Here is a 24774-nt window from a genome sequence, read left to right on the forward strand (position 1 = left end):
TATTGTCAATGCCCAGCAAAATGAAGGCCCTGAGGACATACTGTGGAATAAATGAGTGAATGAGGAACTGAAAGAAGGAACCATGTGGCCTCTCCCTCACCCAGGCCTGGGCACAGTGTCCACTACATTGTCACACCTCCATCCACCTCTCTCCTCCCTCTGAGGAATGCGTGGGAATCCTATGGTCATTGCAGACTCTCAGGATCCAAGAAGAACAGCGCCTCCGGAGGCCTGAATTGTATGTGCACCTGTTCTTCCAGGGGGACCTTGCCTTGGAATTTTGATATTAACCGTGACTCATAAGAGATGCTGAGCCCATGACGGGCTGAATTAGGCTCCACACACATGGAAGGCTGATCCAAGTCCGGGCAGCAGGTAGGGCACGAGATTTGACTGTCACCATCTATAGTCCTGTGAGAAATCGATTTACATAATGCTTTTAATAAGCTTCTATTGGGAGAGGACAAAACCAGAATTTGGATCATTATTTGAAGAAATGTTCAAGAGCACCTTAGAAATATCTTCTTTTGAGCGAGGTTCTGGCAAGAATTGACATGATTTGACATAGAATTGCAGCTCCGTATAGCATTGCCCTGAAAATCAGCATACTGCTTCCTCTCAGCTTTCCTACTCGGTCATGTTATTCCCTAGTAAAAACACTTTGTGACTCCTACTTTCCCTGAAAGTAGTCTTTTATTCTCTTCCGAGACACTGCTGGTCCTTGGTAGTTTTCCCCATCAATCATGCTCAGCCTGCCTGGTGGTGGGTCTAGTGAGACTCATGGGAAAGACATTCTTCCTTCCCTTTCTTTTCCTTCTTCCCTTGTGGGATAGAAGAGAGGGAAATGGAGGAGGAGGAAATAGATTTGTTTTAGTGATTAACATGAGAAAAAATCAACCACACCCTCACCTAATTTGACAGTTGACTTTTTCATCAGGAGCCCTGATTCCTGTTGTAAATACATGCAATTGTTTACAGCTTTTGTTCTTGATTTTGGCTTGCAGGTGACAGGAGAATCCAAATAACAATCCCAGCAAGGGAACTGGCTTTTTAAAGAAGACTATGGGGGCACCTGGGTGGCTCAGTCATTAAGCATCTGCCTTCGGCTCAGGGCGTGATCCCAGAGTCCTGGGATCGAGCCCCACATCAGGCTCCCTGCTCTGCTGGGAGCCTGCTTCTTCCTCTCCCACTCCCCCTGCCTGTGTTCCCTCTCTCGCTGGCTGTCTCCCTCTGTCGAATAAATAAATAAAATCTTAAAAAAAAAAAAAGATTATGCAAGTTTCGTTGCTTCCCATTCGACCACTTTAAGTTAAGAAATTTAATCTTCCTGTTTTATTTCTTCATTATTCATATATCTGCTCATGGAGGGGCCTCTAGTTCCTCTATGTTTTTTAAAAAAGTATTTATTGAGTGCCTGTTCTATATCAGACTCTGCTGGGGGATAGTGAGGCGATATCTTGGTTACTGTGCATATGCCGTAGTGCTGGGAAGATATGTTAATCATATCATAACCATAATAAATGTAAAATTACAGCTGTTGTAAAGACTCTAAAAGAGAAATTCATAGCCCCATAAGTTAGTAATTTCTGATAACAAGTACCAAAAAATATCTCAGCAACCATGAACAATAACCATTTCTTTAGCCCTATAGCTCAGCGAGGATCGCTGGGTCTGAGATGGGCTGAGGGGTAGCTCTGTTCACAGGGCTTTCATGCTCCCTCTTGGACCCGGCAGGCAGCCCGGGAGGGTTCTTCTCATGGCAAGGGCAGAGGCATGAGAAGACAAAACTAATGGTACATGAGATTTTCAAAATTCTTCCCTGTTGTCTACTTTCATGCCATTGGCCAAAGAAAACCAATAGCAAGCCCAACATCAATGGATGGGGAGCAATATTCCTCCCTTGGAAATGGAGAAGGGTATACTTTTTAAAAAAAAATTTTTTTATTATATTCTGTTAGTCACCATACAGTACATCCCTGGTTTTTGATGTAAAGTTCGATGATTCATTAGTTGCGTATAACACCCAGTGCACCATGCAACACGTGCCCTCCTTACTACCCATCACCAGCCTATCCCATACTTCTGAATAATAATCCAACTTCCTGCCCTGGCTCATGGAGAGTACTTTGTGGATGATTTGAGTAGGAATGAGCTAAGCGAGGCAGAAGAGGAACAATTTGACTGGAAGCTCTATGGCGAGAAGGAACATGGCGGGTTTGAGGTATTGAAAGAAGGTCAGTGAGGTTGGCGCTCAGAGGATGAGGGGCAACATGGAGCAAACTGCATCTAGAGAGATAAAGAGGGGCCAGACCACAGAGGGACTGGCAGACTGTGTGATAAGGACGTTGAATTTTTATCTTAAAGATTCAACTGTCGGTCTTGGAGAAGAATTTGTACATCATGCTATTCTCTTTCCCTCCTTCCTTTTCTTCTTTAGGAATTTGGAACAAAAAATAAAAATATAAAATTAAATAATATAGATATGGTTTTCAATATATACTTTCAAAAGTAATAACAAGCCAGGAATTCCTTTAGTGGTTTTTTTTTTTTCCATTTTGAAAGGTTTCATAAACTTAAGATAAGACACATGGTTAAATTTAAGCAGAAAATTGATGTTACAAAGTATCTTCAAATGGTCTGGCAAAATAAATAAAATAAAATGAAATAGTATGGTAATAGCATCTGAAATTACATCGTGCCTTACATTACCGTGAAAACTTTGTGCATTTTGCTCAAAAAGTAAAGGTTTTGCCTGATAGCATACCGAGTAAATCCGGATACTCTTTTTTTGCTTATCCGTATTTGGTAAGTGGACTGAAGCCTTGGCATAAGCCTTCTCCTGCCTCATTTTCTCTTTATAGAATATTCTAATTTCCACTCAAAGATACATTTTTTAAATTTCTTGGCAAAGAGTATTTTCATAATGTGACTACATCTAGGGTGATCGTATAGTTTTGATCCAGTCCAGCATAATTTTGAGAGTGAAAGCAAGACCCATTAAGAATAACATATAAACCAAGACTGTCCCGGGCACCCTGGAGGTCTGCTCACCCTAAATATATCCAGATAGCATGAAGCCCATTAAGACAAAACGTGGTTCTTCTTCCCCGTATGGTTAGGAACATGATCACCAGTACAGGGTCTTGTGCATGATACCGGGAGGTGTGTTTAACTTGGGAATTACAAAATCTGACACAAGATTGGTTGCTAATGACTGGAAAGATGAAACATGTTTTCTGTGGAGAACTGTGTGTGCAGAGAAGGGTACCGGCTCTTACGTCCAATAGCCCTGTGTTTGCCGTTCAAAGTGCACTGGGGACACACTGTATTACCGTTCCGTGCCTCAGTTTCCTCTTCAGCAATGCATAGACTTGTGAAAAGCTGATGAGATGATACCTAACACATAGCAAACACTCAACAAAGGTTATTATATGCTGGAAACTAAAAAGATATATAATGGATTATGGAACTGATGTCCAGTTCTTCCTTACTAAGAAACTGGTGATAACCCTTAATAAGGTGACTAAGAGACAATTTCCAGTATGGCCCCTTGGGTGCCCCGATTTCCTTGCTCCCTGAGCTCTCTGTTTTGGGATATCTGCTGCTTGTACCAGGGGCCTTATTATTCATTTTGGAAAGTGCCTGTTTTTTGTATTGCAGATGCTACAAGGAGACACTGTTCACTGAATCTTCATGGATTGCCATCTTGAAAGGACTCTTCTCCCCTCCTGCAGCTCTGTAGCATGCTGGCTCTCCATGCCGCCTGTGGATGGACACAGACGCGCTCTCTGCCGAGATCAGAAGTGAACACGGGTGGAAATGTAAAATCTTCAAAGCTATTTTGGAGATAAGAGATTTTAAGCTTAGAGCAACAGCTGAGAGTGGGTCTCTTGCACAGCTCCTCAACACTTCCTAATAACACGGTAAATATGCTCTAGTGACAACAGGTCAGGGATAGTGTTGCTTCATCATTTCCTGCTTCCGTCTTTAGGGCTAGATTTCACCAACACCTCGCGTAGTTAGCTAGTCAGTGTCAAGGTGCTATCCCATACCCAGATGCCTACCAGGATTTCAGCCAGATTTCTGTTGCTCTCTCTGGATCACAATATTCCAAATGTATTCAAGGGAGCACTTGTACAATGTACACACATATCCACTTTCAAGGTCAGATGCAGCTGGGAAATGCTGCGCACCTTGGCTCCTTCTTAGACATTGATAACTCATTAGCATATTAAAGACTGGTATGTCCTACAGACATCCGTTTAATGTTGACTCAGTATAACACAAACGTATTTGACCATGGAGCTCTTCGGTCATTAACAACTATTAACAATCATGGCGCTGGTAAGGAACAGCCATAGAAAATGCTGCTCTATAAAAGCTAATTCTATTCTTATTCATCTCAGATATTCCTTTAAAAACATCTGCTTTTGCAGGCATCATGCCGAGATGATCTGTGTTGGAAGGCACATCTGATCAGTAAATTCAGCTCCTAAGCGGTTTACGTGATTACATGATAAATCTGAAGCACATGCAAATTGTCCTGGAGTCTGTGCAGGATTAGACCTACTGGAGAGGAACTCAAGCTGTGGGTACACAATTAAGTACTCTAATAAAATATGAAAACAGAATGGATAACACAACTCATCTATTATGCCATCACTTCTATGCAACTGACAAGCATGGAATAAATCTGGGGTTAAAAATGATAAATCCAGTGCACTGATTTCTGATTTAAGAGACTGAAACTCTGAGGGGTTTGGGCTAGCCAAGCAGTGGGGTTAAGGTGGTCAAATCCTCTCCTTTGGTCAAATTCTCACCTTTGCATGTTCAGAAACTTAACTTCGTGAATCTCTCCAGGTGTAATTCAATTCTAAGGAACTGATCCAAGTCCATAACTCCTGGAGTCGCAAATCTGAGTATAAATTTAGTTATTCATAATCGGGTGCAGGACTCTATGCATCACTTCATTAAAATCCCTGCGCTCACTCTCATTCTGACTCCCTGGACCTTCGTGAAGACAGCTGCCTCTGGCTCCCCGAGAGTGAATTTCTTTTCCATAAAAGTTTGATGCCTGAGAAGTTCTGTGGTAGCCCCCTGTGCCCTCCTAACTTGAGAATCTTAGCCGTGTGGACAATCCATCAATGAATCCAATCCATCAGTGAATCACTGCCTGTCCCATGAGACTCATCCGTCCTCTCATAGATGGAGCCCCTCTCAACCCTCTGGTGGGTTGACACAGACCCGCCTATACATGTCTGACTTCATAGCACAGAGGCAGCTTAAGTTCTCACACGAGGACCCTGCATAAACTATTACAGAGATTTATATCCGTGAACACTCAGCTAGTGACGACCATTAATTAGGGCACTGATAGCATTGGGAAAAGCACTTGGACGTTACAGTGCTGTAGCTATCGCATACTGTTTCTTCCCCAGAAGCAGTCAATTGTACAGATATTCACATGGGGGATCGTCAATTTTCTAGATACATGCATAATAGCACGTGTGACATAGCTTTGAAAGTAAGTTTTGTGTTCACTTACCGTGCTGCAGGATCGAGATGAATTGAGCCACTTAGACCTGTCTTCGCTAATGGCTTTCAGCTTCGGAGTCTTTTCATCTTATTCTTTTCTCTTCCTTCTACTCCGTACATTTTGAATATGAAATTATGTGTTCCAAAGAAGTTCCTAACATAGACTGTGTGACTATGTGATAGTAAAAAAGCAAATGTCAGTATATGTTCTACTGCAAGACATTACCGAAAGCATGCAAATGCAACACAGGAAGGCAAGGGGGCAAGCCCTTCAGCGCAAAGTTGGAGCTCACACATGTGGATCCACGTGTGAAAGCTGAAGATTGTTATTCCTATCTTTCCAGAAAACGTATAAGGCATCCCCACGCAGGTGTCTTTGTTCATAGAGTAGCAAAGAACAGGACAGCAGAGTGCTGAAATGAGCCTCCAGGTCAGCCCCATACCAAGCCAGCCCCTCTGCTTCCCATTTCCATTTGGAAAAGGAACAGACCTTCTTAAGTATCCTCTTCGCCACGAGCAAGCACTACTACCTGGTGCTACAAGGGCTGATTGGCCACTTGAGGTCAATGATCAAAGGGTTATTTACTCTGTAAACTTTTTTAAAAAAGATTTTATTTATTTATTTGAGAGAGAGAAAGCATGAGAAAGGGGAGGGTTAGAGGGAGAAGCAGACTCTCCATTGATTGGGGAGCCTGATATGGGGCTCAATCCTGGGACTCCAGGATCATGACCTCAGCTGAAGACAGACACTTCACAAACTGAGCCACCCAGGAGCCCCTATTGTAACTTGTCAATAGTTCAGGCATAATTTGGAGAGGTAACCAGAATGAGCAGCCAGATATCATGCATAGGGCACCAGTCAGGAGACAGGGAAATCCAAGTGTCCTTACATTTCCAGTTTGTCAAAATTACTGAGTACCTTTTCCCTGATAGAGGGGGGTAAGCATACACAAGAAAGAAAACACAGATCGCACCTGTGTAGTTTTTCTAATAAAGTGAATTGATTGGTTGGAAAGACTTTAGGATCCTTTCAGCCACTTTTAACTAGACTAAGTACGCTGTTCTTAAAGTATCCAATTACTGTAATTGCAACAGAGGTGTTTTATAAAGCGGAAATGTACATTTCTGATATTCTTTTCCTGGGGGAGAAGGGTTGTGGTTGACTTTTTGAATCCAAAGTAAAATGTATTGACATACTTTTTTCTATTATATTCTATACACTTTACACACATTTACCTTTAGTCATGTTTTGCAAAGGTATGAAGGATAGGGTATTGCAACTGATTTGACAGATGAGTCAGTTAGGCCCACATATAGTAGATGTTGAATAAAATACTCATTTGGTAGAAGACCTCATGCATAGTTTGATGACACCAATTGCTAGTAAGGTTGTGGAGCGGTAGAAACTTGCATTCACTGTTGGCGAAATGCAACAACACAGTCACTTTGGAAGACCATTTGGCAATTTATTGTAAAGCTAAACACAGTCTTACCATATAATCTAACAATCATGCTCCTAGGTATTTATTCAATTGATTTGAAAATTCATGTCCACACAAAAATCTGCATGCAAATGTTTATAGCAGCTGCATTTATAATTGCCAGAACCTGAAGTAACAAGAAAGTCCTTAAATAGGTAAATAGATAAATTGTGGTACATTCATACAAGGTGATATTATTCAGTGATAAAAATATAAGCTATCAAGCCAGAAAACACCTGGTTGAATCTTAGATCCATATTGCCAAGTGAAAGACACTCATCCAAGAAGGCCATATACTATGTGATTCCAAATATGTGACATTCTGGAAAAGGCAAAATTAGAGATAGTATAAAAATCAGTGATTGCCAGGGATGTGGCAGGAGGAAAAGGGGATTGAATGGGTCAAATATAGATGATTTTTAGGGTGGCAGAATGATACAGTATGATACTGTAGAGATGGGTATATGACTCTGTGCATTTGTCAAAACCCACAGAACTTCACAGCAAAAGAATGAATGAATAAACACATAAAATTAAAAAAAATAATTTGGGAGGGCAGGGATTCCAGGATGAAATACAGAAAGTGCCAAAATTATCTAAATGCATTGCATATGTTTGAAACAACCTCACTTAAGGAGTTGGGGTAAAAGACTCTGACAGAGATAACTTTGAAAAAGAATAGAGTCTGTAAGAATAAAGGTAAAAGAGCTATACATAAGTACTAAGCTCCAGTTGATAAGGTTGTTTCCCACAGAGTTATGTTTAACATCATGGTCTGTCTACTATGCATGTGCGTTTGAAATAAACAATTAAGTAAATGGATGGCCGATGGTGGGAATCAGTTTTCTAACCGTTGAAGTAGGAGATCAGAGATCTATGTGCAAGGGGTGAAATGCCTAGAATGATCTGTAATGATCTAGTAATGGATTAGAGGGGAGACATTAACATGAACTCATGTTTACCTTAGTGTAGATACAGATTGTTAGGTATAGAAATGCTCATGGGTATGTGCACACACACACAGGTTAGTATCCACAGAAGCAATGACACTCCAGTAGAAATGAACACAGCAAGCACCCAGCGCTTGGTGTCTAATGCCATTCTCCGATGAAAGGAAGCAGGGTTCTTTGGAGAAATGACTGATTCTAAGACTTGGCAGGAAATATATAAGATGTCAAAGGGACATAGCCATCTAAAAAAGATCCCAAAGGCCTAAGCTGGAATAATTTGAGTAACAAAATAAATAAAATAGCATTAGATGACAATAAGTATCTATGAGCCCACATTGATATAAATAAATGATGGAATAAATAAATGGCTGAAAAGAATAATAAATAAATAAGAGACACATCTCCCGGGCAGAATAATTTCAAATCCTTTATGTAGATATTCTGCCCTCAAGGAGGTGGAACATAACTCCCCACTGCTTAAGTAAGTGACTTTCTTCCAAAGAGTATGGTATGGAAAGGAGAATAAAAATCAACTTTACATTTCAGTAACCTGACAAACACTACCTCAGTCTGGGAATTAAGGTCCACATCAACAGTGTATGTCGGTAGTATGTACGCTTGATATGATGTGATATGAATGGCACTTTACCTCCACGGCCTTCCTCTCCAAAACCCATAGCCCCAGTCTCACCACAAGGAAAGCATCAGAAAAATCCAAGTTCAGAGGCATTCTACAAAATACCTTAGCAGTACTCCTGAAATCTGTCAAGATCACCAACAACAAGGAGAGTATGATGAACTGTCATGGCCACGAGGAGCCGAAGGAAATATGACAACTAATGTAATGTGACATCCTAGATGGGATCCTAGAGAAGAAAAAGGTAATTACATAAAAACTAAAGAAATCTGAATAAAGTATGGACGTTGGTTAATAATAATATGCCCATATAGGCTCACTGTGGCAAATAGACCCTACTAAGATACAAATAGGGGAACCTGGGTGTGGTGTATATGGAAACTCTGTATCAACTTCAGAATTTTTCTGTTAATCTAAAACTGATATAAAATAACAAGTTTGTATTTAAAATACATCTGGATTTGATCTGGTGCTATGTGCAGTGTCAGAAAAAAAGCACCAGGTCCTTGAATATTCTTTAAGTAGGAAACTGAAATGGGGGGGGGGTGTTTCTTTCAAAATGAACATTAGTAGAAATTATGGAAATATTCTCATGGCTGGCAGGAGGAATGATATATACTGAGCGAAACATGCACACATACAGACTTGGAAACCAGATTCAAACATCGTATGAAATGAAGCAACATAGCAGAGGGAAGGGAGGCAGACCGCCGCACATCCCCCAGAGCACCACGTCCACAGCTGCTCCATGGGCTCCAGGACATCGCCAACATTGCCACAGAAGCAAATGACAAATCATCTCAATTACCCTAGAGCACTTTGGCAAAACCCAAAGGGCTCAGAGTAGCGCTATTTTTTTTTTTTTAGTTTATTCACTCAAATTCTTGTCATTAATCTCAGAGAAAAACTTGGATAATATTAATCCTCTCATAAAAATTAGAATATCCAACTCTGATTAGCAGAGATTTGATAAATCTCTCTCTCCCCAATTTCTGTAACTTTAAGAGAAAAAAAAAGCAGAAAAAAACAACTGCCTCAGATTGCTGTAAAAATTACAACCCTAATTAGAGCAGAACCGCATGTCACCACGTGGATGTAGGGTGTATTATTAATGCCTACATCTTTTCAGTGTCAGTGCCACGGAAGTGATGGGTTATCACTGCAAACGGCATCATCAAATTGTCCTGCTCCCTGAGGCGCGCCCTCAGGCCACTGTTCTCAAAACTGGAATCCCAATCAGAGAGAGCATTTCTGCTACATTTAAGTGAGTTTGAAAGAACACTATTTAACCCCACAAGCTCATTAATAAATATGCAGTAATGAAGACTAAGCCATCCATGAATTCAATTTAGTTCAGCAAACAGAAACCATCAAGGTATTTCTTGAGAGGTCTTGCTAAGCCACTGAATACTACTTCCGCCCAGTCTGTGTTGGCAATGTTTCAGGCAACGTCCTCTGTCGGAGGCTGGAAAGACAGTAAAAATTCTGGAGATGAGGTAGCAGAAATCCTGCGATCTGGCCCTGGATCTGCCACTAATTTGGCCTATTTGGACCTCAGAATCTTCAAATGTAAAATGAGGGGGTTGGTCTAGAGTAAATATCATTGTTTTACAAACTTCGCTACCTTAAAGGAACTTAAATCTTAAGCCCCAGGATTCTAGAGCTTGTTGCCAAAGAGACTTCTCAGAAAGAAGGTAAAGTGTTTGAATTCTTGGGTTTTATCTGAAAATTTCATGTGCCCTATATACTCCTCATAACATGTGTTCATATTTTTAGTATAAGAATGTTTTAATTAGTTACTATTAAATCACTGTCATTGTTACTTGCTGTTTTCCTTCTACTGGAAAGAATAAACTTCATGCTCATGGCAGAGCTATGCCACATTTATGCTCTGGCTCTTCAGAATCTCTTAGTATTCCTACTCCAATTTATGAATCAGCAAGACCAAGGTCCTGCCTCTATAAGAAGTTTCGATGCCTTGCTACGTTCTCAAACCATAGTGTATTTAGGCTTGCAAATGACACTGTACTAAAAGACCGATGACGATGTCTCACACTCCATCATCAGAGGAAGTGTTTGGTCTGAGTCTCATGGCCTCTAAGCCCCTCCCCTCTGTGAATGTAAACCAGTGGAACTTTCAATCAGCCCGTGGCCAGACGCATTACCAGTATGATGGTTTAAATGGAGTTGACCAATTTGTTTCAATCAGGTACAGGTTTGAATATTTCATGGTTATTGAAGGGTTGGAAAGCTAAGGAGCTTGATTTATTTGGTCAAAATATTCCATACAATCTTATTTAGACATGACGTGAAAATTTCAGGACTTATTATTCCAATTCAAACAATAGAAAAAGGGTGTCAATAAATAAGTGTTCAGACGTTGTGAGGGTGCTTCCCACAGAGACTAGACTATTGTGCAGACATCTCTTGGTCCTTTGAAGGGGTAGTAATGATAATGATAAAACAATCATAATAGCTTTTTGTAAAAATTTTAATTTGTTTAGCAATTTTATCTCCTCTAAATCTCACAGCAGTCAGAAGTCATAACATAGGTTGTGTTGTCTTTCTTTTTCATATTGATTTGTAGGAAGTCTTTATATATTTAGGATAAGAGTCCTTTGAAGGATATAGGTGTTGCAAGTGTGCTTTTCCGGTTTATAGCTTGCCTACCCATTGTCTTACTGGATCCGTTCTTTTTTTTTTTTTAAAGATTTTATTTATTTATTCGACAGAGAGACAGCCAGCGAGAGAGGGAACACAAGCAGGGGGAGTGGGAGAGGAAGAAGCAGGCTCATAGCGGAGGAGCCTGATGTGGGGCTCGATCCCAGAACGCCGGGATTGCGCCCTGAGCCGAAGGCAGATGCTTAACCGCTGTGCCACCCAGGTGCCCCTGGATCCGTTCTCTTAATGTTCTTTTGGTAAACAGAAGTTCTTAATGTTAATATAGTCTAAATGGCCTGTTCTTTCTTTTAGGATTACTGCCTTTTTCTGTTCTTTTAAAGAAATCCTCGTGTAGCCCAAATTCATAAGACTGTTCTATTTCTAGATTCATCTTCCAAAACCTTGACAGTTTTAACCTTTACATTGATGTCTCTGACCCATGTTGAAGTTTTGTGTATGATGTGAGATGCTGTCAATATTCATGTCTTTCTAGATGGACCTCCAATTGACCCGTCACCCTTTACGGAAGATATTATCTTTTTCCCCGTTAAATTTCAATGAAGCTTTAGTAATAAATCAGGTGACTGTATATGTGTGTGTATATGTATGGATTCCTCTTTCTGTTCTGCTATTTGTCTATCCTTATGTCAATACCATAAGTCTTATAGTAGATAATACAGTATATGAGTTATAGTACATAGATTTACAGTAATTTTTGATGTCTGAAGTTTTCTTTTCCTTTCCTCAACATTGTATTTCTGATTCTAGGTCCCTTGTTTTTCTAGAAACACTTGATAATCAGCTCGTCAGTTCTATAGAAGAGCCTACTGGGTTTGTTACTAGGATTGCATTGAATCTATGGGTCAGTTTGGGAAGAATTGACACCTTTAGCAGTATTGAGACTTTCAGCCACTGATTGTGGTATATTCTCTACATTTATTTATATTTTCTTGAATTTCTTTTGTTATTTTCTTTCTTTCTTTCTTTCTTTCTTTCTTTCTTTCTTTCTTTCTTTCTTTCTCTTTCTTTCATGATACATTCTTACATTTATCTATATTTTCTTGAATTGTAGTTTTCCATACAGAGGTCTTGCGCATCTTTAGTTAGATTTATTCTAGGTATCTGACATTTTCTGATGCTGGATACATAGATTTTTAATTTCTCTTCCATAATTTATTTTACCATCCTCATTATTTTAAAGCATTCAACCTGTTCCAAAATTTTCATTTTGTGGTTAATGCAGTGACGAGCATTTTTTAACTGGGGGGGCTGTAGAGAAGACATTTTTATGTTTCTGCACAGTTAGCGTTTTCTATACAAGTGTTACTAAAACTTGGGATTTCAGCTAAAAGCAAGCCTTGGAGGAATTATGAATGATTGAATAGTGAGAGAATTCTAGAGGTATTTTCCTTCTGGAGTTCTGTCTGTGCATTTCAAGGGAGGCTGAGAGCTGTGACAGTGGAAACATCCCTGGATACTAGCTTATCTTCTCATGGAGAAATTTATTTTCACTCCACAAAATCAGGGTAAGAACCCCAAATCTTTCCCATTGTGTGTCCAAAGAGATTCTCTCAGAAGGGAAGGAGGGACAGCTGCCCCTCCTAATCCAGAGCCAGACTATTTTGTTTAGGGTTTTTCACCTGTAACCCCTTCATGTACAGGTTGTGTCTGGTTCTCATCTCATGACTCTAGAGGCAAGAATGGAGGCGCAGGTGAACCCTGTAGCTGTTATTTGCTGTAAGTAAATAATAATAATCTGCTCTGTTCTCCAAACATTGTTTATGCATTCAGGATGATATTTATACATACGAATATTAAAATGTTAATCATAGTTTCTTTTCCCATGAGAACAATGTGTCTGGTTTTGATTGCCATGGTGTATTCCTTGGCATCTAGAACTGTCCTTAGCATTTAGGAGAAACTCAGTAAATATTGGTTGTATGATGTATTAATTATCTGCTGCTGAACTAAGTACCCCCAAATTCAAGATATTAAAACAACACACACTTAATACCTCATTGTGTCTGTGGGTCTGGAATCCAGGAGCAGCTTAGCTGGGTGGTTCAGGCTCAGATTCTCTCACAAAGAGAAAATGTCTCTTGGGCTGTACTTTGAGGGCTGACTGGCCTGGAGGATCTGTTTCCAAGTTCACTTGTGTGGCCATTGACCAAATGCTTCAGTTCCTTGCCATGTTGGCTTCTCCATAGGGTTACTCATGACAGAGCAGCTGGTTTTTCCAAGAAAAAGTAATGAGAAGGAGAAAGAGAGAGAGAGACAGAGAGAGAGAGAGAGAGAGAGAGAGAGAGAGGCGCTACACTGCCTTTCATGATTTAGTTTCAGAGTGATATTCCATCACTTCTGCTTTATTCTGTTTTTTAGAAGCACTTGACTAAGGCCTGCTCACATTCAACAGAAGGAGATTACATGATCATATAAAGGCTTTCACAGTACATGCATTGTGTGTGTGTGTGTGTGTGTGTGTGTGTGTGTTGGTGTGTGCTGGCACAAGTATGAAAGCATGCCTATAAGGTGACTTCTGCTTTTCACGGATATCATGTGCACAGATCCTGTGTTCAGTACTTCCTGTGAATCACTCTTCACGTTTTAAGCACGAAGGCAATGCCATCAACAAGTTTCATTTCCTATCATGGGATCACAACTCTGCTGGTTCCGTTCTTGAATGGTGAACATTTGCAAAGGCTGTAAGGAATCCAAGCATTTTTCAAAAGGAAAAGAAAAATGGAAAAAGTCGAGCAACACTGTGCCCACACAGAGTACTCTGAAGTCCAGGGCTGGATCACAGTATTTACTAAATGGCTGCTGTGCACTCGGCATGGTGCTAGATGCACGGAAAAGGTAGCATGTAGAACAGACAAGATGTCTTCCCTCAAGGAAAGTAAAGTCTCATAGGTGAGGGTAGCCATGAAAGAAAAAATCCTGCATGTAGATATGGAAAGTCAAATAACTATAAATAGTAAACAGTGTTCTCATTGGAATGCAGAGCTCTAAATGTTACTACAGTCTCTAAAAACACATAGAAATGACGTATGTACGCATAGGCACATGTGAGTGTGCATGCCCATTTCGTGTAATGTTGGGCCAAGAGAGACATATGTGACCCATGGATTCACTAAGAGGGTCTGGGGTCTGGTTTGTCCCTTTGTTACTTCTTTAATTGCTTCTTAGCAGTGTCAATAGGTAGGCTGGAACCCTAAGCTAAATCAGATTTTTTTCTTGGATGGGCCTGGCACAGCTTGGCATGATAGTGAATTTAAGATTAGAAGACATAGAAATATTTTTTTGTACTCCATCAATATAGACTTCCCAGTGCAAAAGCAATCATAAAGTCATTGCGAAGAAAGGTCATAATATAATTACTTTATTTTTAAAGATTTATTTATTTATGAGAGAGAGAGAGAGTGCATAAGCAGGGGGAAGGGCCAGAGGGAGAGGGAGAAGCAGACTTCCCACTGAGCGGGGAGCTGGACCTCTGGCTCAATCCCAGGACCACAGGATCATGATCTGAGCCAAAGGCAGACACTTAAAAAACTGAGCCATCCAGGCGCCCCATAATAAAATTACTTCTCAAAAAAGGTACATTTATAAATCATGGGGATGTAATGTACAGCATGGTATCTATAGTTAATAATACTATATTGCATATTTGAAAGTTGCTGAGAGTAGATCCTAAGAGTTTTCATCAAGAGAAAAAAAGTATCTCTGTAACTATGTATGGTGACAGATGTTAACTAGACATTGTGAGGATCAATTCACAGTGTGTGTATATACATAGATACATATATACATATACATATATGCATCATTATATTGTGTGGGTGAAACTAACATAATCTTGAATGTCGATTATACCTCAATTTGAAAAAAGGCAAAATAAACAAAAGGTACCTTTGCCAGAGTTTTGCCACCGAACCAGTCTTGTTGAATGTAATGTTGTATTGAGTCACGCTCCATATGCAAGACCCCATTCTAAACACTATGAGTAAATGCAGACTTTTATAATACACTCTGTCCTAAAGGAGCAATGATTTGAAACAGAACTGGCATCAGAGCAAATTACTGTAAAGAACAATTCACCTCTGCCAGTTTGTCTTAATAATTATGTTTATCAAGTTTTTAATGGGCCCAGATGGAAAGGGATTGCCTCATGTAGCCTTGTGACATAATGGAAAATACAATTTCATAATGAGTTAATAATAAATGTACGGGCTAAGCAAAAGCCCAGTTAGTTTTTAAGATTCATTAAGTGGAGGACCTGACTGTGCCTTTGAATTCCGAGTGTGCACGCAGTCTTTTTAAATGAAATGGAGATGAAAGCCTATGATTTCATTGTTTGGTCTACTCTTCTTGGGAAAGGCACATAGAGTAATACTTGTGTCACTTTATTGCTTTACTCTTTGGAGAGTGATGAAATTATTAATGCTTAATATACTTTTAATCAAACAGAAACTTGGATTTAGGGTAGAGTCATACCTAGCAATGCTCCGGGGATCAGTTTATGCGTGGGCCTCTATGGCTGTCTCTGGGATGGGCCAACTGGGGTCGTCACCATGGTCTCCATGTGCAGGCTGTAGGATCCTCAAAGAACTGTAACTTATGATTTAAATTTTACTAAGTACATATTTTACAAATTTTAATTAACAAATTAAATGGTATACATTTTTACCCAAACACATACCTATGCGTTTAGTTGTACCAAGACAACGACTTTATAGGGATGTAACCGAACATGTGTATCCCTGCATATTTGAAAAAGGGAGGACTGCAAGGATACAGGCTAAGCAGACGGCCACTCTGGCATGGTGAGCTCTCTGGGGAGCAGAGAGTTAGGTGAGCAGAATTGTTTATTTGGAAATACCCTTGGGAGCGCCTGGATGGCTCAGTCAGTTAAGCGTCTGCCTTTGACTTGGGTCATGATCCCGGAGTCCTCGGATGGAGCCCGGCATCGGGCTCCCTGATCAGTGGGGGTCTGCTTTTCCCTCTTTCTCTCCCTCTCCCTCCACCCTCCTCTCATGCTCATTCTCTCTTTCTTTCAAATAAATAAATAAATAAAGTCTTTAAAAAATAAAAAAAAGGAAGTACCCTTGGCATCCACACCTGCAGAAGTAGGGGGAGGGAACAGTTTGGGCAGAGGGAGATGGCAAGCTGCAGTACATTCCAAATGGGCCTCGGACAACCCCATGGGGAGCTCTGCCATGAAACCATCCATCAGAGTTCTTTTGAGTTAGGCTGAAATGGCCAAGCCTGCATATGCCCACCTTCATTAGTCATTGGCTATGGGCCACCTGGAAAAAAGGTTTGACTTTGTGTTACCAAACCAAAGTGGGCCCACTCCTTGGTGAGTTGCAGATAGAGACTACCCCAGGGGGGCTTTTGCCTCACAAGGTCAACTATATTTTAACTAACAAGGAGATGATGGGGAATAATTTCCAAAGCTATGTCTCCCCAAAGGAGGAAAAGCACTTAGGATGAATATTCAGAAGGGGATTTGAACATTATAATGAGGCCTAGGTAACTGTTGGTCACTTCTGGCACTTTCTGGTTCATCTGTGCCGGCCTCTTCCTCCAATATTTCTTTTTCTGTCCCAAAAGTTCATTAGTTTGCTTCTAAAAGGTAAGACTGATGGTTAAGCAGAAGCTTCTGCTAGAAATTTCCTGAGTTCAGGGGGTCAGGCTCGTGACACTTGTGCAAGGATCCTGTCTGTAGCCGGCCAAGGCAATCCCTGAAGAGCCCACAGGGCAAGACTGTCAGCTGGCAGCGCGGCGAACAGGTGGAGGAAAGGTCCTTCTTTGATCAGGTCCTTCCTCATGATGGCATCTGTCCACTGGTGACCCAGACAGCCCTACAGAGCATATAATCCCATAAGGACCGTCCCCCGCTCCCCCACCAGCCGAGTCAACAGGCCAGAACCCTGCACTTCCAGCTGGTAATGCAAACTCCAAAAACAGTGTCTCATATTCAAGGCCTTTTCTCCTCTTTTCTTGGAAAACAAAATGCAACTTAATGAAACTCCAAACATGTGCAACAAACAAAATTCAGTGGTGTGCCATGTAATTAGCAAATCTGAGGCAAATATGGTGAAACCACTATGTTGTATAAGCAATGACTCATACACTGAAACCAAAACAGAAATGTATTTTTGTCTCCCCCAACTCTTTAAACGGTACTAAATAATCTTCCTGTGCTCCAACCTGCAAGCGTTGGCAGGCGTTTCACTTTTCCTCAGTCTCAAATAAAACAGAGTCCTTTTGCTGCTGCAAGCATCACTTCACAATAGTAATTGAAATATCCGGCCTAAGATTGCGTTAGCCTGAAGTCTTCTCCCTGCTTCTTCATTCCAGAAGCCTGACTGGTGGGCGGAATCATATGCTGGCTCTGTACTTCCTGGTCATGCCAGATGATTAAAGATCATCTCTCGTCTTGTGGGGATCTTTTGAAGGCTTCTAATGCTCCCTGGCAGGTCCCTCTCACTTGAAGTTTCCTTGATCCGTCAGTTTCTGGCTGGTTTTCTTTTGCCGAGGTCTCCTCATAGCTCCAGGAGCAAGATCTAAATACAGTCCACATTGTCTTTTCCCTGCAGGGCTCACAAACTGGGATGGCAGCCTGGTCCCAAGGGAGCCATGCCTCTATCTAGGTCTACCAGCTAAGCACTGAGGACTCCCCCACCCTCTAGGGGCCCAGGTGACAGAGACTAAGCCTAGGTTTATAGTTGGTTTTTTGTTTTCTCAAGCAAGAATCTGGGCTTGGGCCTCTGAGGTCATTACCAAGGAGAATACATTTCAAAGCTCTCTAAGGGATTTTTCCAAAGCTTTCCTCACTAGACTTGGAGCTGGCTGCAGTGCTTGGTGGCCAGCATCACAAGCCTTCAGTTTCCTCCCAAGAATTCTCTCACCAGTCTCTTCACAAGATCCTCTCACAGACCCTCGTGACATCTCTGGTCTGGCTGGGAGAGTTAAGAGCTATGGGAAAAGTTCTTTTTTTTTTTTTTTTTTTAAAGATTTTTTTATTTATTTATTCGACAGAGTTAGAGACAGCCAGCGAGAGAAGGAACACAAGCAGGGGGAGTGGGAGAGGAAGAAGCAGGCTCATAGCAGAGGAGCCTGATGTGGGGCTCGATCCCAGGACTCTGGGATCACGCCCTGAGCCGAAGGCAGACGCTTAACCGCTGTGCCACGCAGGCGCCCCGGGAAGAGTTCTTGAAACTATTTCCTTTGTGTATCTGAGTACGGGGACACATCCAGTTTATGCTGACTTTGGTAATCGGGTATCTACTCTACGATGCCCCAGTGTCCCCTGAAGTGGACAGAGTCCCTGGTAACATTCCTTTCTACACTACAGTGGGCCAAGCTGCCGACGAAGCCTGGTGGTGAGGGGCGGCTGCTGGACGGGCTCAGAGCCCGTGGGCAGATCCTGCCACATACACTTCTTCCTCTACAGTCTTCCATCTGAGTGTAGACAGATCTTGGCTTCCATGGAAGCCAAATATCCTGTAGAGAATAATCCAACTAAATTATCATAAATCATCAGGGGGCGCCTGGATGGCTCACTTGGGTTAAGCGTCTGCCTCTGACTCAGGCCATGATCTCAGGGCTCTGGAATGGAGCCCCAAGTAGGGCGGAGTCTGCTTCTCCCTCTGTCTTTCCCCCTACTCCTTCTCTCTCTCTCAAGTAAGTAATTCAATAAATAAATAAATAAATAAATAAAGTGAATCTACTTTCAGGGCAAAATTAAAAAAAAAAATAAGTTGTCAGAGACACTCAATTTTTTAAAAAATGTAGAATAAGTATTTTATAGAAGATTGATACAGCTCAAAGAGAGCTTATTGACCATCTAATGACACATCTTTATTTTATAAACGAGGATACTGTTCTCCCAAGAGGTTTCGCATTGTCATTTCTTTATTCAACAATATTATTGTTGTCTCTTTTTTGCCAGGTGTTACTAAAATGCTTGTGCTATAATAGCTAATAAGTCAATCCTTGCCCTTTGTGGAATTTATTTCCTGGCGAAGTCACATATATAGGCTATTACAATACATTGCCATGAGAAAGTTCTTGTTCGAAAGTAGCTTCAGAGCGTGTATTGTTTACTAACCCAGGGTCAGCTTGCTGGGATGACTAGGAATGCGTTTTAGAACTCACCATTGGGAGAGGGCTTGGGAACTCAGGGCTCACCGTTCATGAAGAGTTCCAGGTATTAATCTCGACTGTAGTCTGCGTGTCGATTGGCTTTTCAATGTGAATTACATGGAAGAATTTTAATCTTATAGGATGATTTACAATGATTGAAAACCAGCATAATTTAACTTTTAAACTAAAATTAAAGCATCTTTTGACAAACTTTTTTTTTTTTTATCCTAACAGGGTATATCAGCTTGAAAAATTCCTGATGCCTTTTGACCTTTGGAAATATCTACAGCAGAATGTTGAATTTACAGACTGTTATCCACCTTCCCCACTGCAAATAAAAAGAGCTAGGTAAATGTTAGCAGGGACTCATTTCTGAACATTGGGCACTTTGCAAAAAAAATTGCACATGCAAATAGAGGTTACCTCTTTCAAACTTGGAAGAGAGGTCCCCGAGTGGAAGCTAAGTAATTTCTCTTCTAGTCAGCAATTTTGATAACTTTTAGCATCAAGCTGGCACATCTTTCTATGTGTCTTTAATTTCCAGTTGTGAGAAATTCACCTTCTTTCCAGGACCTAAAATCATCTCAGGTGAATGCCATATTCCAGCCAGCATCAGAGAGAAAACTCTAAAAGTCTATAATATTAAAAAAAAAAAAAAAAAGTACTAGTGTAGACGAAGTGGTTACCTGTGATTGTGAAAACATTTTCTATTTAAGATACATATTGAATATTTTGGAAAAAACAAATTAGCAAATATCGATCAAATACCATTACTGATTATGGCATCTGGGAAGGATTTTGTTATAAAGGCTTCTGTTTCCCTCAGTGTTGATAATATTAATTGTAACTCAGTTCAGTAAAGTGCCTGTCATGATCATGTGAGAGACGAACATGTGTAAGTAACACTTTATAAATACACTGTGAAAACGTGCTGTTTTCCAGAGGCAATAATGTCTTACTAAGTCTATTTTTATTTTTGTTGGATGTGTGGGTAAAAAAACATTATCAAAGTCTTTGAAAGATAAAATTTTTAACTTCAGCGGATTCATTAGAGATGGCGCTCTCTCCTCAGGATGAGGTGAGAGTAAGATGAGGCAAAGGAATGAGGGAAGCCATTTTCGACTAATGGTCTCTCTTTGAGGAAATTGGTCATGACACAGCTGACTGTTTTCTATACCACTACTGCCAAATTGTAAAGCCTTGGTGCCCTGTTTCCAGTTTAACTACATCCCCCTTTAAAAAATTCTTAAAGGAATTAGGTAGAATGATGCTGAACCTTGTATGAAACCAAGGGTCGGGGCGCCTGGGTGGCACAGCGGTTAAGCGTCTGCCTTCGGCTCAGGGCGTGATCCCGGCGTTATGGGATCGAGCCCCACATCAGGCTCCTCCGCTATGAGCCTGCTTCTTCCTCTCCCACTCCCCCTGCTTGTGTTCCCTCTCTCGCTGGCTGTCTCTATCTCTGTCAAATAAATAAATAAAATCTTTAAAAAAAAACAAAACAAAACCAAGGGTCAATTTAGTATGAATGGCTGAAGATGAACATAAAAATGCAAAAGAAGTCCATTGTTGTGTAGATAGAGTAATTAAAATGTAGCAGGTGGCATTAATAGAGCCCCTGAGCTTCCAGAAGGTCCCGTGCAGGGGGCTGAGCGGAGCCCACCGGTTCCGGGCTGCAGCGAGGGGCAGCCAGCATGGATCTCATGGCTCCCACACTTCACACATCACCCAAGTCTGGGAGTCGGCAGTTCTGAGACAAAAACCTCAACTTGCCTCTGCTGATCTTCTCGGTAAAAATCCTTACTTATTTATAGCTACACTTTGCACTTTTATTTTCATTGGAGGATTTCAAATAGTTTCTGAGGAAAGAGGACTGGTTCATGCTACTTTACATGATTGGGTCAAGGTCTTACCAAAAGCCATCGTCTTTTCCTGCACATTTCCAAGTTAAATTTTTCGTTTTTTTTTTTTTTAAAGATTTTATTTATTTAGTTGACAGAGATAGAGACAACCAGTGAGAGAGGGAACACAAGCAGGGGGAGTGGGAGAGGAAGAAGCAGGCTCATAGCGGAGGAGCCTGATGTGGGGCTCGATCCCGTAACGCCGGGATCATGCCCTGAGCCGAAGGCAGACGCTTAACCGCTGTGCCACCCAGGCGCCCCCCAAGTTAAATTTTTCTGCACGACAGATATGTCGGCAAGAATTGTTCTTTAATGAGAACACAGAGAGTGAGCACCCAGAATTTGTTCCTTGCTTTTTTCCCTGTGGAAGTTATATTCATTCAAGAAGACAAGTGTAAATACTGTACAGTTATGTCAACTGCACTCTGAATATGCACTTTCTCATTTATTTCCTGAATTGGATGTTTAACAAAGTGGAGTCTTCTGGGCTGGTTCTACACAACATACGCTGAACTCATGAACTTGGTTGGCCCCTCCTCTTTCTTTTTCAAGACCCTTATTTCAGCTAACCACAAGGGAAACACTCCAAGTACATATGCAAAATAATCCATATTTGCTCTTTTAAACACATTGTTTCAGTGACGGTGACAGTCTGAAACACATCCATATATTTGGAGATGTGCTCTAGAATGTGTGACTTTCTTTCTATGCTTTGATCAATAGGAGCTCCTGACCTAAAGGAAATGGTCTAGGTCTGCACAAGCCCAGTGACAGGCACTGGGGGCCAGGGAAGCAGGGGGCAGTGGGTGAGGTTGAACAGAAGTTTCTTGACAATGACAAGAATGTGATATTAAAAACTGGATTTGGAGCCACCAAAATGTCTGGCCTCCTCTATTAATGAAAGATGATTACCACAGATAATAATATTTAGTGATATTTTTGATTTAAAAAATTTATTTAAAACCGATTTAATTATTCATAAGATAGCTGAGAAATGTGATTAAGTATATGAAAATAATATATTGCTATATATTTTATTATTAATAATTTATGAAAATGTCATCTCAAATAAAGATATGTCAGCTGCAGACACAAAGGTTTCATTATCCACCTTTGGGCGATTCAAGGTTAAAAATAAAAGGCTATAGAAACAAAGAGAAAAAAAGACTTTTATCAGCTTCTAAATTTAGGGCTTTGGATGATAAGGGCTCTATGTGTCACAACACAAGGCAATTTCACCTCCAAAGTGCTAAAGTTAAATCACCATTTATTTCAGGTCTCTGAGATACTGTGTTTCATTTTTATTCTGTTTTATTTGATCTATTTCCTGGGAGTAGGCTCGGTCCTACAGGGGAAAATATGAAAGCTGCCTCCGTACTATGATACGAAAACTGTGAACAGCCCTGCCTGGAAAAAGTGATTCGAACCACCAAGTTTATAGCGCAGACAGCTGTACTGATGAGGGAACAGAAGGCAAGCTGAGGGCAAAGCAGAAACTAACACCCCGCGACACCCGCCCCCCACCATGGGAGGTACGTGACATTCCTCAGGCACTCCTGGCTGCCCTAAAGGACAAAGAAATAGTTAACCTATAGATACCACAATCCCTCGGTTTACAAATGTCTTAGCAGTTTACAAGAACGAAGCATTTCTATCAATAACCTAGCTTCCGGAAGGGAATGTAGATACGTAGATATTAAATGTCCTTATAATCTGCAGCCTCCAGGAAGTTCCCAACCATCTTAATGTTAATGCCTTGCTAGAGGGAAAAACAACCTTAACTTGACAATGGCAAGGCCTCTGGTATCTTGTGAGTCTTCTTTAACATATGAAAGTATTTCCTCAACCTCCCTTTTTCCTTACCTCCCCCAACCCCATGGTATATAACAGCCACCCCTCACAACCCCGGGGCAGTAGCTCTTTCTGCCCACCGGTCCTGTCCCTGTGCTTTAATAAACCACCAATTTTGCACCAAAGACGCCTCAAGAATTCTTTCTTGGTCGTCAGCTCCGGACTCCACCCCACTGAACCTCATGAGTATTCCGTGTCCTCATCAGTACCATCGCATCAGCTATGGCGAACCAAGAAAACTCCGCTTTCAAACGTGTAGATAGTATCTGACCAAGGACTTTGTGCCTTCTCTCACTAGCACCTTGGGAGAATTTATTTTTTGGAGTTAAGATACTGATGGTGCATTGGGAACAGGAAGAAAGATGGAGACTAGGAGGCAAGCCCCCCAACCCAAAGGAGAAAAACCACTGAGGCGAACAAGATTTCCATTAATATTTGCTAGAATCAGGCCTGCAGAGAAAAAACTGGGTTTTGAAAGTTTCTTCTGATCCAGGTCCATCCTCAGCTACCCCAGACAAAAGATGAAGGCCAGGAAAAAGAAGGAAAAATAGGAAGGGGAAGATGCATAGACGAACCAGGAATGCTGCATCTTCAAGATGCTGCACACCAGAAATTGTGTGAGAACCTTCTGGAAGCTGCCATTTCTCTCTGATTTTGGAAGGGAAGAGGAGAACAGTTTAAGAATAATCAGAGTACTTTCTCCTGTAAGAATGACGTAGCAGTTGCCAACTCTCAGATATTTCTGAAAATGTAATGATGCTCATGTGCCTTACAACCAGCAAAGCAAGGCTGAATGTTCCAGCACTAAGATCCCACACTGCTTAGGTATATTACAGTTCCTACATTCTTTTAAATTTTATTTCACACGGTTTAAGCGCAAATGCAACTGAACATATTGTTGGTTATTTAGAGCTCTCTATTTTTCAGACTCTTCATCAAATGTCAGGGTTAATGAATTTTTACAAAGAAACTGCATTATATAGCAGAAAGATCTCTGAACTTGGAACCACAAGAGCTAGGCTTGTGGTGATTTTCGCTAATTTGCTTTGTTATTTTTCATAATTCATATAAACTGAGTCATCCAGTTTTCTGGGGAAAATCAGACAATGTATATGCAAGTATTTTATAAACTGTAAAGGACTAAATAATTTTTTTAATCAACACCCAGGTTTTTTTAAAAATCAGCATGAAATTGGACCTGGCCTTGGTTAAACATCTAATAAATTTTTAAATACATGTTATAAAATTTGGGCTCTCCTAGTTACAATGTAGCCTCCAACAGGAAAGGGGAAGTCAGTCACTGATTCTATCTTTACACTGATTCTATCTTTAATCTACACTCCTTCCTGGAGTATAGGACATTGGGAGCATTGCTAATCCAAGACAGTTGTCCAAGATTAATTGCAATCCTCACTTTAAAAAAACTAATACTTTAGAATGGAAAGTTACAACACATAGAATCATTTGTTGTGTTTTTGAGGGGGTGTTTATCCTCCACTCCCTATTCTGAAGAAATAGAGAAAAAAAAAAAAGGTAAGGCAGATGGGAAATCAAAATACCACCTTTACAACTGAAATGAAGTTTGGAGAACATAGTTTAGTTGGAGAGCCTGA

At 40.8% G+C, this 24774-nt stretch overlaps 1 long non-coding RNA gene across 1 annotated transcript in view; it reads right to left on the bottom strand.

The window, feature by feature from the left end:
- Positions 1 to 2526: 2526 nt before the first annotated feature.
- LOC103677649 overlaps positions 2527 to 24774 on the bottom strand; it is a 38068-nt gene continuing 15820 nt past the window's right edge. Inside the window, exons 2-3 of the long non-coding RNA XR_572493.2 lie at positions 5546 to 5707; positions 2527 to 3836 (exon numbers count right to left, since the gene is read on the bottom strand). This is a non-coding gene — a long non-coding RNA (uncharacterized LOC103677649). The remainder of the gene's footprint in view (positions 3837 to 5545; positions 5708 to 24774) is intronic.

Source organism: Ursus maritimus, unplaced genomic scaffold (assembly GCF_017311325.1).
Source record: "Ursus maritimus isolate PB19 unplaced genomic scaffold, ASM1731132v1 scaffold_10, whole genome shotgun sequence".
NCBI lineage: Eukaryota > Metazoa > Chordata > Mammalia > Carnivora > Ursidae > Ursus > Ursus maritimus.